Source organism: Tamandua tetradactyla, chromosome 5 (assembly GCF_023851605.1).
Source record: "Tamandua tetradactyla isolate mTamTet1 chromosome 5, mTamTet1.pri, whole genome shotgun sequence".
NCBI lineage: Eukaryota > Metazoa > Chordata > Mammalia > Pilosa > Myrmecophagidae > Tamandua > Tamandua tetradactyla.
In genome coordinates this window covers 33,131,514-33,145,256 of record NC_135331.1, presented here as the reverse complement: position 1 = coordinate 33,145,256, position 13,743 = coordinate 33,131,514, and the positions used below count along the sequence as shown (strand labels likewise).

The 13,743-nt window shown below is 38.2% G+C and overlaps 1 protein-coding gene across 14 annotated transcripts in view; it reads left to right on the top strand.

Annotated features, from left to right (window-relative positions):
* Positions 1–203: 203 nt before the first annotated feature.
* Positions 204–13,743, top strand: part of MTMR3 (myotubularin related protein 3) — a 238,401-nt gene continuing 224,861 nt past the window's right edge. For 9 of the 14 annotated variants that reach the window (XM_077160595.1, XM_077160593.1, XM_077160597.1 and 6 more), the window contains exons 1-2: positions 204–405; positions 6,815–6,920. The gene's annotated coding sequence lies outside the window, so the exon portion shown is untranslated. Of the gene's footprint in view, positions 406–626; positions 749–6,814; positions 6,921–13,743 lie in introns of those variants that run through there. The other 5 variants (XM_077160596.1, XM_077160599.1, XM_077160600.1 and 2 more) reach the window with 2 other exon arrangements.

Sequence of the window (13,743 nt, the reverse complement as noted above, 5' to 3'; positions counted from 1 at the left end):
CCCGTAGTCTTCTCGGTGAGCTGGCCTTCTTCGTCTGACTCTCTCCCGCTGCGGGGTTTTGCTGGCCCGCTGCCCCGCCCATCCGCGGGGCGTGACCAGTGTGCCCGGGCCCTGCCCCTGCCCAACCCACAGCGGCCCGCCCCTTTTCCCCGGCTGGCTGAGGACCCGAGCGTGCGCGCGCGTCCCCGCTCGCAGCCTGGCTCGGCCTCGGCGTCGGGATCGCGCTCTGTGTGGCCGCTGCCGCCATGTTGTTGTGGTTGTGAGAAGGTGGTGGCGGCGGCGGCGGAACAGCAGGAGGAGACGTTCCACGGCCCAGGCGCTACCCCACGCCGGCCCTGGCTGGGAGCCTCGTGGGGTGGCGGAGGAGGCCGTGCCGTGGCGGGTCTCGTCATGTCCTACCGCCCGGTAAGAAGCCCATTCCCGGTCTCCTCGAGGTGTGAGGAGGAGCTGGAGGAGGGGCCGGCCTCAGCCGCGGCGCAGCGGCTGTCACCCTCTGAGGAGAAGGCAGCTCGCGGGGGCTGCGGACAGCGTGCGGGGCCCGGGGAGAGGCGTCCTGGGCGTCCTCAGCGGCCGTCACGGGGAGGTGTCGGGAGTTCGTGTTCCGTGGTTCGGCCCGGACCCTCAGTGCGGGGGAGGCGGGGTCCCGGGCGGGAGAGGCCTGCCTGGACCTGACGGGGCTGGGCCCCGGGGCCGGGAGTGTGAGGCGTGCTGTTCAACGTCTGGCCCAGTGTCCAGGGACCCCTGGAAGGTGGGTCTGGGTGCCACTCCCCCGACCGGGCCTGCGGGGATCCACCAGCCCAGAGCCCCCAGGCGAGCGGTATGGGTCCGGGCCTTGTGGGAAGGAGGAGTGGCTCCCTAACTGTGCAGCAAGACATCCTCCTGACCTGGTATTACTTGGGTGGGAAGGATGGTTCGGGGGCCATTGAGGAGCTCAGAGAGCACAGGGCAAACAGTTCCGCCAAAGATTGCAGTGTTATTCTCAGGCAGGAATCGAGCTGCCTCTTGTACTGCATCTCAGGTCCCATAAGATTTGTACTTGGGGCTGGAAAACTGTGGGAAAATTATGGGGTACATATTATGGCTACTTTAATAAACTCTTTGGGGTCTCATGATCTCATTAGTGAATTCTGCACATGAGCTACTGTTAGGTATTAAAATTCAGGTGTCTTTTCCAGAAGCCTGTTTTACTTTTCGATATCTGCTTTATCACTTGATGGTGTCATTTTTTTTTTTTTTAACTCCCAGCTCCCCCCCCCCCCCAAAAAAGTGTGCATACTCCTCTTCTAGCTTAGGTTTATCTTAGTTAGACTTTGATGCTGTCAGAGGGTTGAATTAAACGAGGTTTTTTTTTTTTTATGTGACTTGTTTGTGATTTTTCCATGGGGAAGTGAAGAGGACCTTCCTCTTTCAGATTCAGGGCTGTTTCAGAGACGGTGATCTGTGTTGCTTTTGTGTGGAGATCCAGACCAAGGAGCAAGTAAAGTGTGTTGGTGGCATGCAGAAAGTCTTCTCTTCTATGGTTTGTGACTTGAAAGGGTGAAAGAGCATACAGAAAGACAGTATTTTGAGTATACTCAGTACGATGTCTGATATTAAACTAAATGTGGAGGGTTCTAGAATTTTAGATTGTCTGGGAAAGCCTGTATCAGCTCTAATTACCTCTGTCATTTTCCGATGACCAAGAACAGTTCAGGTGACCAGCATAGTGGTGTAGTCCCATTGGCTTGTTAACGACAAGCTATTCTCAGCTGGTAGGTTCTTTAGGTCAGTGGTTGCCTAGCTGAGGGCTGGTTGTCAGAAATATACTGGACTGTCTAAAATGCTGATTCCTGAGCCTTGTGCAGGACCTAGTGAATTAGAATTTCAGGGAATCCATCCTTACAGATCTCCCTGAATGATTCTGGTCAGCCAGGTATATGAACTTTTGCTTTGGGTCACCTTTGGTATTCCAAAAGAGTACTATTAATTACAGCTTCTGACAGTGCTAGTGCTTTTGATTGTTTATAGATCGGTAGGAGTTTGAGATGTAAGGAAGAAGGGAAGCCTGAGAAACTTAAAACAGAAAGTTGACCATTTCTTAAAATATAATAGATATAAGTAGGGAAAACAGATTTGTTGCCAGAAATTATTTATGCACAAGTCTTTAGAAACCCACTTTATAATTAGATGCTGCTTGACTTCTTTCCTCTGGAGGAATCTGGAGAGGGAGAGATAGTAGTATTCTTGCTCATGAAGGGTTCTGCTGAAGGTGCTTCCCAGTATCCTAATGTCCCTGTTGCTCCTTAACCATCTGTGACTCAGTTTTCTAGTGAAGTGGAGGTTAGGGTGGGGTGAGTTAGCAGTCATTTAAGATCAGTGTTGTGAACCAGGGAAGTTTACTGTGGATTGTGAAAAGTTCTTGGAATTTGTTGCAGGCTGTGAGGAGTGGTAAAGTCAGTTTTAAATCTGCTGTGGTCCTGGTTAACCCCTTCTGTGGTAAAGTGGAATGCTCAGTTACCAAAGGGAGTATATTCATGTTTCAGAGGATTTGGTGGGGAATGTTATAACTTTGGGAGAGGTGGAAGAAATTGTTGTTATAGTTGTTGAGAGTAGAGGAGGAGTTTTGCAAATACCCTTTTAAATCATGGAGTAGTATTTTTAGAGATGTGTACCCAGCTGTCCACTGCAAGAGCCAGTGGCCCTATCTGTTTTGATCTTTGCTGTCCCTGGTACCTAGAAGAGTTCCCAGTGTATATTAGACCCTCAGAAATTTGTTCAGGAAATGATTAGTATTGTTATAATGGTTGATGGCAGTGTTAGTTATTAAAGGCTACTTTTTGTCTAGCGTTGGATTAAAGTTTTCAGTCTGTGTTTTTTTGAAATGTCTGAGAGTCTTGATTTTGTACACGATCTCCTTCCCTGGTTCTTATATTCTTAAATGGGTCTTAGTTTTATAGATATTAGTGGAATTTTATTTTTTATTTGTTTATTTTTGCATGGGCAGGCACGGGGAATTGAACCCAGGTCTCCGGCATGGCAGGCGAGAACTCTGCCTGCTGATCCACCGTGGCCTGCCCAATATTTGTTTTTAAGAGCACATTTTATTAAATTCAGAGTGGTGTAGAATAATGGAAAGCTCTGGATTGGCAGACAGACCTACATTCTGATACCATCTGTGTCATTAGTTGACTATGTAACTGCTTTTGGTAATGTCAGTCAACTTCTCTGGGCCTTGGTTTCCTCATGTATACAATTAAGACCTGTTTTCATTGACCTCAAGTAGTTTGTCCAGCTTGATTCTGGAAATATTTAATAATTTGTAATTATGCATGCTAATTGGTATTCATCTAATACAGGTAAGCAAACATTTTTAATTTAAAAACAGAACATGCCACATTCTGTTTTGGGTTGTTCTTTTAGCTTGTGGATTTTAGACATTGTCCAAAAAAGTATTCTGGAAATTGAGTGCATGTTGCAAGTATTATGCAGAAACAACATACTTCTGTTGTTGTAATTAACTTAGTGTTGAAATCAAGTTGGGTTTCACATACGGAACTTCATAATTTAGTTGAAGCCACAAAAGACTAAGAATGAGTTGGGGAAGTTTGTGTAATGAATGTGGTCAGTTTCTTAAAGACCACCCAATTTTGTAATTTTATATGGTAAATTTATAGGTAATCGTATAATCAGTGAAGCTTCAATTTAAGACAAAATATGAGATTAAATGACCTACAGGATTGAACTAGGATTCCCAGTAAATTTTAGGTGCTACCAAAATTGATACTATTTCTATTTTTGATCTTAATTTCAATTATGATACCAATTCTTGTATGATGCTTTCATCTTCACTTTTTTATCTAGAAATTTAATATACCTTTTAGACTCATATCTGTACTGGGTGTTTAAAATGAAAATTGTTGTAGAATGAGAGTGGATAGGCCAGTAAATCCTGGGTTCAAACTTGAATTGTGCTATTCCTTAGTTGTGTTGTTTCTGGCAAGCCACATAACCCTGCTAAGCATCAATTATCTCATCAGTAAAATGAGGAAGAGTGACCTCTCTACTCAACTCACAGACTGTCAGGGAGGACCAGATGAAATGGTGTATATGAAAAGCTATCTAAAAATGTAAGGATATTATATTAGAATCCTATTTTATTTTCTTAGAAGAGGCATCTTATGGAGCAGTGGTAAACCTAGGCCCTATTGTTAAGTGCAGAATTTACTGATATCACTGATGAGGCATCAAGAAGGGTTTCTGCTTCTGTAATTTGTCTGGAGAAACTTTTCAACATTTGCATGTTAGAATAATCTCCCAGTAGGAATAGTCACAGTGTTGCAGGAACTCAAGAGCGAACTGGGATGTCTCAATTTTTTGCTAGGGTCTGCATCCTGAAATAGACTTGCTAGATTTCACCCATTTTGTTTTGCTCAGTGATAAGGAAAGGTGGTTGAGGCAAGGAATTTAGTTCATCACTATATTCAGTTTTAGGGCTTTGTTTTCTAAGTGGCAGGTGGCAGCCTAATAGGGTAGTGATATCAGTGTGGTGGATCATGACCACCATTAAAAAAAACCAAAACAAAAAAACAAGGAAAAAGAAATAGAAAATATATTACATGTGGTCCAAATAAGTATTGATTTGGGAAAGTTTGTTTCTTTATGTTTATGTATGCATACTGTTACAGTGTAAATATTTCTTATGGGTAATGGTAAAATTTTGAAAGCAGTTGTACCAGGGCTTTGCAGCTAGGATAACTGTGAAATAGTAAGGCATAAAATAGATGACGAACCGGAAGGAGATTGTGAAATTTAGTTACATTAAAACTATTCTGTTAAAGGTGAAACACCTCATGGCTCTTAAAAATTGTTGATATGATGACTAAAGTGAAAACATACATTTTTGTTAATGTACTGAGGCACTCTTTTCTTATAAGATAGTCTATTTGATAACCACAGGTATTGTCTTGGTGCTGGCTAATAAGAGCATCATACTGGATTTTCCCGGGCATGGGCCACTTATGGGCCTGTTTGTGTTTTCATACAATGTTCAGAATGAGGCCTTTGTGAAAGATAGTAATGAGCTTTTCTGACTTCATTTCTCGGGGCTCTAAATTTAATTTTTTAGTAGCTAAAACTTTTGTAATTTAGTTACAAAAGATAAGTAGAAATTATTCTCAGTTATTCATAGATTGATAATCTGGCAAAATGTAAAGAAATTATAAATAGATTTGCTATACCCTGACATAATTGGAAAGAGTTGGTATAAAGACAAGATGGTTAAATTGAAATAGAGTAGATCTTATTTCTTGGATCCATTCCTGTAATTTTTCTATAAGATAAATTAAATATGTAATTGTCAGGTAATTAGAGTGATTCCACAGACCACATAGGGCATAGCAAAGTGTTTGTAAAAGTTTTGGTAGTGCTACAGGACAAAAACTAAGGAATTTGAGCTTAATCAGCATTTTAAATTTCAAAATGAAATGTTCTATTTCTGGTTATAAAAGCTGTAGTGTTCAGTGTTAAAAAACAAGAACAAAAACAACAAAATAAAGCAGTTGAGACAACACATGAGATTAAAAAAAAAAGTAGAAATGACCTACTATCCTACCTAGATGTAGCAGCATCCAATGTTTCAGTGTATAATCTTCTAGTCTTTTACCTATCTTCTTAAACATCATCTACTGAAATACTTAAAGGAGAACACCTTTCCAGTCTTAATGGAATGTTGCTTTAATGGATATATAGTGTTCTGTGATATGGATTTGTCCATTTGCTTAATAATGGACATTCCCAATTAGTTTTTCTTTAAAAAACAATGCAGTGTTGAGCCTGTTTGGATATTTTTATACCATTGTGCTGTTATTTCCTTAGGATAAATTCCTTAAAGTAGGCTTGTCAGATCAAATTTTGAGATTGAATATACTTAAGCTGCTCTAAAGATAGGTTGTCTTATCTTAAACTCCCATTTACAGCCTATTAGTGTCCAATTCCAAATATTCTTGCTAGTGATTTACTATCTTTTAATTCTTGTTGGGAGTTTAAAACAGCTTTCCATGTCTTCTTTTTTTCAGCATTAGGACTTACCTCTGCAGTTTAATTCTCTGGAGGGGGCAAATAAAAATTAATGTGTGGTGACAGTGGAATACTTTAGACTGGTTGTCTCCAAACTTTTTGATTGCTTATCTTACCAGTTAAAAAAAGCATTTATCTTTGTCCTTAAGCATTTATTTAATTTACAAACAGTATGTATCTAGCAACTGATTATCATGTGCCTTATAAAATAGAAACCAAAAAAAAAAAAAAAATTAACAAGGGTGAGAAAAATGAAGTTCAGTTATCTTCCTGCTTTTTCCCACTGGAGCATCTTGGGTACTCCTTGAGATATATTATACTCTGTTATGGAGATCCCTTCTTTAGACTCTTAAAATTTTAATGGCTTTTGTGGTTAATTGTTTTTGGCCACTTCATTACTTCCACAGATGGTCCAGCTTAGTTGCGTTAAGATAATATCCCATCCTGTTGAGAGTCAGTATCTGCAATAAGGACAATAATATTAGCCTTGCACATAAAACACTAGTTTGGTGTATGTTTTTGACATTGTTGAGGTGATTAAATTTGTAAAGGTCAAATCATAGAATAGGAAGCAGTCTAAAAAAATCAGTCTACATCTCTTAGATATGGCCAACTGATACTGTGTGGAATATATTTTAAAAAATCTTTGCTTTATGAAAAGACTTTGATTATATCTTCTAATTTCTAAGAGCTTAGAATCTTAGAGACTTAGTTAGTGCCAAGGGATGAATAATTACAACTTGCTTTCCTTTGCTTGCAGAGTACCACAATTATGCTGTCACTCTAACTTCTTTTGGAAGAGCCTATAACATTTTTAACATGCTTTCTTGGGCTGAAACTTTCCATGATGAATCTTAGATTAAAAGGTAACTTTTTTCTTAAGTTTGAATAAGGTGCTTTTGATTTGGCTCCCCATTTCCCCTTCTTGTTTGTTATGAAATTGGGGTGTTTTATGGACTAGATGACCCCCATCTAGGTAATATAATTTTGGTTATTTTATATGAGTCATTGAGGTTGTGAAAAGGGATATTATTGAGCAACTTGTGTGATTATCTTTTAAAGATAAATGTGATAGAAATAAAATAATTTACATTGAAGATGTTTGTTTTATATGGTATTTTGGACAGAAGGTCAGGTATCCCTTTTTACCTTATGTAGTGTGTGGATATATATATGTAATTGAAATTTCCATTGCCTCCTTTTTGACAGCATAATATAAGGTGCTTTTACATACATCTCTTAGATCCTCGTAAGGATTTGAGAGGATCATTTAATGAGGGATGTTGTGACTTGCTTGAAGGCACATGCCTATTTGACATCCTGTTTAAAGTGGTAGTAGACTGGAAGCTCTGTGAAAGTAGGGAATGATGGCTATTTTGTTCTTCCTCTCTCCAGCACTTAATACACCACCTGATACAGAGTATAATATAAATATTTATGGACTATTTAAACTCTTACATATTTATTTACATGTAAATAAGTACAGCCTTTTAAAAAGCAACACTTAGCATTTTTTTGTAGTTAGATTGCTCCTGCAACTGATGTGCTCAGAAAATATTTTTGTGGGAGAGGTCATTAATTTGAGATTGACATTTTTTTGTAGTTAGATTGCTCCTGCAACTGATGTGCTCAGAAAATGTTTTTGTGGGAGAGGTCATTAATTTGAGATTGACCTTGCAGATATCCATCCCTTTACCTTCTTTTAAGGATAAGGATATTTTCAGGTTGATTAAGAAATTAATCTTGACTAGATTCCTTTTCCTGTATGCGTTTCTTCACTGGCAAGACTGTGGTGTGTGTGTGTGTGTGTGTGTGTGTGTGTGTGTGTGTGTGTGTTTGCATATATAATGGGCTATCATTTAAAAAGGGAACACACTGGTTAGTTGGTCTTTGGTTATATGGAATGCTGTTTTCTTTTTTTTCTGCTATGCTTAAAAATCATATTTAGCAAGGGGCTAATACAACATATGCACAGGAGAGATCCTGGAATGACATGGTTGGAAATACTAATACTGGCTAATTTTTGTGTGGTGGGACAATGTAACTGTTTTCTGCTTCATTCTCTTGTAGTTTCCAAGTTTTCTATAATGAGCATGCTTTAATTTTATAATCAGGAAAAATTGTTGTTTTAAAGTGCACTTTAATGACTAGTTTTCATTGAGTGTCTTGTGAAGGTTTAAGTCAGTCACCAGTGAAAGAGTGGGTAGTAAACTGTTTCTGTTCATAAACTGTTCCAGCAGCTGTCAGAAGTGTTACTGGAGAAATGGGACCGACAAGCTGAATTGAGCTTTCTCATTGTAAACTTTACTATAACTGAAGATTGTCTGGGCTTTGATCACAGTAAAACATAAGAGGACCTCCATCTAGTTTTTATTTTCCTAATGAGCTGTTTGAAATTTATGAATAATGTCTTTAAAAAATTAGATTTCATGAAATCTGCAAACATTGGACTCTGTCTGAATCCATTTTTCCTGTTGACTTGCCATGTGAACTTGTCAAGTTCTGTAGTCTTTTTTTGGTGTGTATGTTTAAAATATCAAATGGAGTTATTGAACTCATGTGATGTGGATTTGGTACACGTATGTATTGGGTACTGGTGGATATTTAGGCAGACAACTTTTAATATGATAGTTGCATTGGATGAAGATGTGGTGTTAATAGGGTGGGGCAAAATCGTGGCATAGGAAGGTGTGAAATTTAGTTCATTCTCTAAGGCATTAGTAAATAGCCAGGGATTGTCTGGAACAACAGTTTGGGAGACCCCCATGACCAGACACATGTTGTATACCAGTCTGGAATGGGTGAAAGGGCTGAGATCACAGTGCAGAACTGGCAAGAACCAGAAAAACAAGAGTTGAAAAATTTCTGATGAAATAGAAGCTATGCTAGAGGTCTAGAATAAGTTGAACTGAACATGAAAGAACAGATAACAAAGCCAAGTAACAAGAAAACCCTAGGTAAAAGAGAGAGAATGAACTCAAGAATAAACTAGTCAAGGAAATTAGATGCGTAGACACTAGCAGGAAATCATGAGTCATACTAGGAAGAGCGAAGATATGGCCCAAAGGAATAAACTAACACTTCAAATGAGATATAGGAGTTGAAACAGTTAATTAAAGATGCTCAAACAAATTTTTTAAAATAAAAAGTCAGATCAACAAGGTGAAGGAAAATATGGCAAAAGAGATGAAGGCTATATAGAAGCACTATGTGACCATACAGAAGAACTCAAAAACTTGGAAAAAAAACACATTGCAGAACTAATGGGAATGAAAGGTGCATTAGAAGAGATGAAAAACACAACGGAGACATATAACAGCAGGACATACAACATACAAGAGGCAGGAGAAAGGATTAGAGAACTAGGGGATAAAACATCTGAAATCCTACACACGAAAGAGCAGATAGGGAAAAGAATGGAAACATATGAGTAGGATCTCAGGGAATTGAATAACAACATGAACTGTACGATTATACATGTCATGGAAGTCCCTGAGGAGCAGACAAGGGAAAAGGGACAGAAAGAAAAATGGAGGAAATAATCACTGAAAATTTCCGAGTCTTATGAAAGACATAAAATTACAGATCCAAGAAGCGCAGTGAAAATCAAACAGAATAGATCCAAATAGACCTACTCCAAGACAATTATTAATCAGATTGTCAAATGTCAAAGATAGAATTCTGAAAGCAGCAAGAGAAAAGCAATCCAGCACATACACAGGATGCTTGAGAAGATTTTATGTAGGTTTCTTAGCAGAAACGATGAAAATGAGAAGGCCGTGATATGATATATTTAAGATACTGAAAGAGAAAAACTGTCAATCAAGAATTTTATATCCAGCAAAACTGTCCTTCAGAAAATGAGGGAGAGTTTAAAATATTTTCAGACAAACAGAGTTTCTGAACAGACCTGTTGTATAAGAAATACTAAAGAACACTAGAGACAGATAGGAAAAGACAGGAGAGAGATGTTTGGATAAGAGTGTAGCGATGAAGACTATCGGTAAGGGTAAAAAATAGGAAAAAAAAAAAAAAAAAGATATGACATATAAAACCCGAAAGTCAAAATGGTAAAAGAAAGTACTGCCTTTTCAGTAATAACATTAAATGTTAATAGATTAAACTCCCCAAGTGGAAATAGACTGGCAGAATGGATTTAAAAACATTCTATATGCTGTCTACAAGAGACTCACTTAAGACCCAAGGACAAAAAAGCATTCGAAGTAGAAGGTTGGAAAAAGATATTTCACACAAATAACCAGAAAAGAGCAGGGTATGTATACTAATATCAGAGAAATTAGGCTTCAAACTTAAAACAAGTAAAAGATACTCTAACAATAAAAGTTACAATTCATCAAGAAGACATAACAATCATAAATTTGTATGCACTGAGCCAAAGTGCCCCAAAATACATGAGACAACACAGCAACAATACTCAAAGGAAAAGTAGGTATCTCTACAGTAATAATTGGAGACTTTAATACACTGCTATCAACAGTGGATAGAACATCTAGACAGAGGATCAATAAAGAAAGAGTTTGAATAGTATGACAAATGAACTAGACTTGACAGACATTTATAGACCATTACACCCTACAACAGTAAAATACATGTTTTTCTTAAGTGCTTATAGATCATTCTGCGCATCTGTAAGACAGAAAAAAGTCGTGATGCATGCAACAATGTGGGGTGAACCTTGAGTCATGTTGAGTGAAATTAGCCAGAAACAAAAGGACAAATATTTCACTATAATGTGAACTAACAATAATGAGCAGACTTTGAGGGTTAAAGTTGAGAGCACAGGTTACCAGGAGATAGTAAAAGGGTAGAGATTGGGCATTTGATGCTGAAGGAGTACAGACTGTTCAACAGGATTGATTGTAAAGATCCAAAAATGGATAGCACAATACTGTCTGATAGTGGCATGATATTCTAAGTATAATGAACAAAGGTGAATGTGAGTATTGTTGAAAGGGTGTGACACCAGAAATGGGTGTGACACCAGAAGGGAAGATAGAGGATAAAAACCTGGGTATAATAACTTAGTGAAACCTAGAGTGTACAATGGTGGTGATTAAATGTACAAATATAAGTTTTTACATGAGGGAGAACAAATGAAAGTCAGCATTGCAAGGTATTGAAGATGGGATGGTATATGGAAAAAATGCAATCAGTGGAAACTAGGGTCTGCAGTTAATAGTAATATTGTAATATCCTTTCATTAATTGTAACAAAGGCAATGTACCAAAGCTAAATGTCAGTAAGAGGGGGATGTAAGGGAAAGGTATAGGATTCCTAGTGGTGGTGGTGTTGCTCATTTTTATTTTTTTATTCTTAAATTTTTTTCCTCTTTGCAGAAGAGATGGAAATGTCCTCATATTGATTGTGGTGGTGAATGCATAACTTATGTGATTATACTGGGAGCCATTGAATGTTTACTTAGGATGGTTTTTGTGGTATGTGAATAAACTTTTAAAAATAAACACAAAGATATAAGTGCTGGAGAAAATGTGGAGAGACAGAGATACCTATTCACTGTTGGTAGGGAAATAGAGTGGTGCTGCCCCTCTGGAGGGCAGTCTGATGGATCCACAGGAGGCTAAGTGTAAGATTGCCTTATGATCTTGCAACCCTGTTACTAGGTATCTACTTGGAAGAACTGAAGGCAGGGACACGAATGGACATTTGCACACTGGTGTTTATGGCAGCAACATTTCATGATTTGCAATGGAGGGAGGTGGCCTAAGGGTACACCAACTGATGAAGGGAAGGGCCCACTATGCGGTGTATACACACAATGAGCAGCTGCAGGAAGAATGAAGTTGTTTGGCATACAGCTAGGTGAATGAGGACATTTGAGGACATTATGTTGAGTGAAATAAGCCAGAAATGAAAAGACAAATATTGTAAAGCCTCACTAATATGGTGTGCAAACTCTGAGAATTGGACTCGAGAGCATAGGTTATCCGGGGATAGAATATGGGCAGAGGTTGGGCAATCAATGATTAAGGACTATGGAATGTTCAATTAAACTTATTGTAGAGGTTCCTAGATTGTAACCTTTAAAAGCAGTCACATCTATTCTTGAGCTTTAACTTTTAAATTTTGAGATGCTAGAGAGCTCTTTCTATATAATCTTACCTTTCTTTGGAACTCTTCGTGTCTTTGTGACACCTGAGACTCAGAGTTAAGACTTCTGCAGCTGTGAAAGCTGCAAAACCCCATAACAGCAGCTATTCAAGAAGCTAAAAAAAGAGATCAGACTTAAATTAGAGATGTTAATGAAGCTTGTCTGGTTATGACTAAGGTAGATCAGAATACAGAATAAAGAATGATGTTGGCTGTGTTTTAAAACTTCAACTTCTGTATGAGAACAAAGAGATGTTTATTTGGTACAAAATTTATATTTTCTATAGCATACTAATTTAACCTGTACGGTCTGTTTATTCAAATTACGTAATTATATGGAACCATGAATAGGGAATGAGATCTTGTTATTTTTTTACAGATTAATGTAATACCCTGATACATCCTGGAGTTATTTGGGCAGAAAATAAAAAAAGTATTTGCAAAGTCCTCTTGATGGACTGGGGAAAGATGTGGACTTATTAAACTTCTCCATCTGGGAAATTCTTGATATTTTCACAAACTTTAGGGACTACTAATTTTTTAAGCCAAACCCTCGATCTTGGGGCTTGCCTTTATGAAACTTATTCCTGCAAAGGAGAAGCTATAAGTAATTATGATATAATTATAGCTAAGAACATCCCCAGAGAATCTCTTTTGTTGCTCAGGTGTGGCCTCTCTCTCTAAGCCGACTCTGCAAATAAATTCACTTGCCTTCCCCACTGTGTCAGACATGTCTCGCAGGGGTGTAAATCTCCCTGGCAATATGGGACTTGACTTTCATAGATGAGCCTGGTCTTGGCATTGTGGGATTGAGAAAACTTTCTTGACCAAAAGGAGGAAAAGAAATGAAACAAAATAAACTTTCAGTGGTTAAGAGATTTCAGATAAGAGTTGAGAGGTCATTCTGGAGGTTATTCTTATATATTATAAAGACATTCCTTCCAGCTTCTAGTGTGTTAGAATAGCTAGAAGGAAATCTCTGACACTGTTGAACTGTAACCCAGTAGACTGGACTCTTTTTTTTTTCATTTTTTATTAATACAAGATTAATAAATACAATAAAAAATTACAAGAAACAAACATTCCCAACACATACACTCAGCAATTCACAGTATATCACATAGTTGCGTATTCATCATCATGGTCATTTCCCAGAACATTAGTATCAATTCAGAAAAAGAAATAAGGAGACAACAGAAAAATTTAACAAACAGAAAAAAAAATTTTACAGGCCATACCCCTTACTGATCCCTTTCATTGATCACTAGCATTTCAAACTAAACCTATTTTAACATTTGTTCCCCCTATTATTTATTTTTATTCCATATGTTTCTCTCATCTGTTGACAAGGTAGATAAAAGGAGCATCAGACACAAGGTTTTCATAATCACACAGTCACATTGTGAAAGCTATATCATTATACAATCATCTTCAAGAAACATGGCTACTGGAACACAGCTCTACATTTTCAGGCAGTTCCCTTCAGCCTCTCCATTACATCTTGGATAACAAGGTGATATCTACTTAATGCGTAAGAATAACCTCCAGGATAACCTCTCA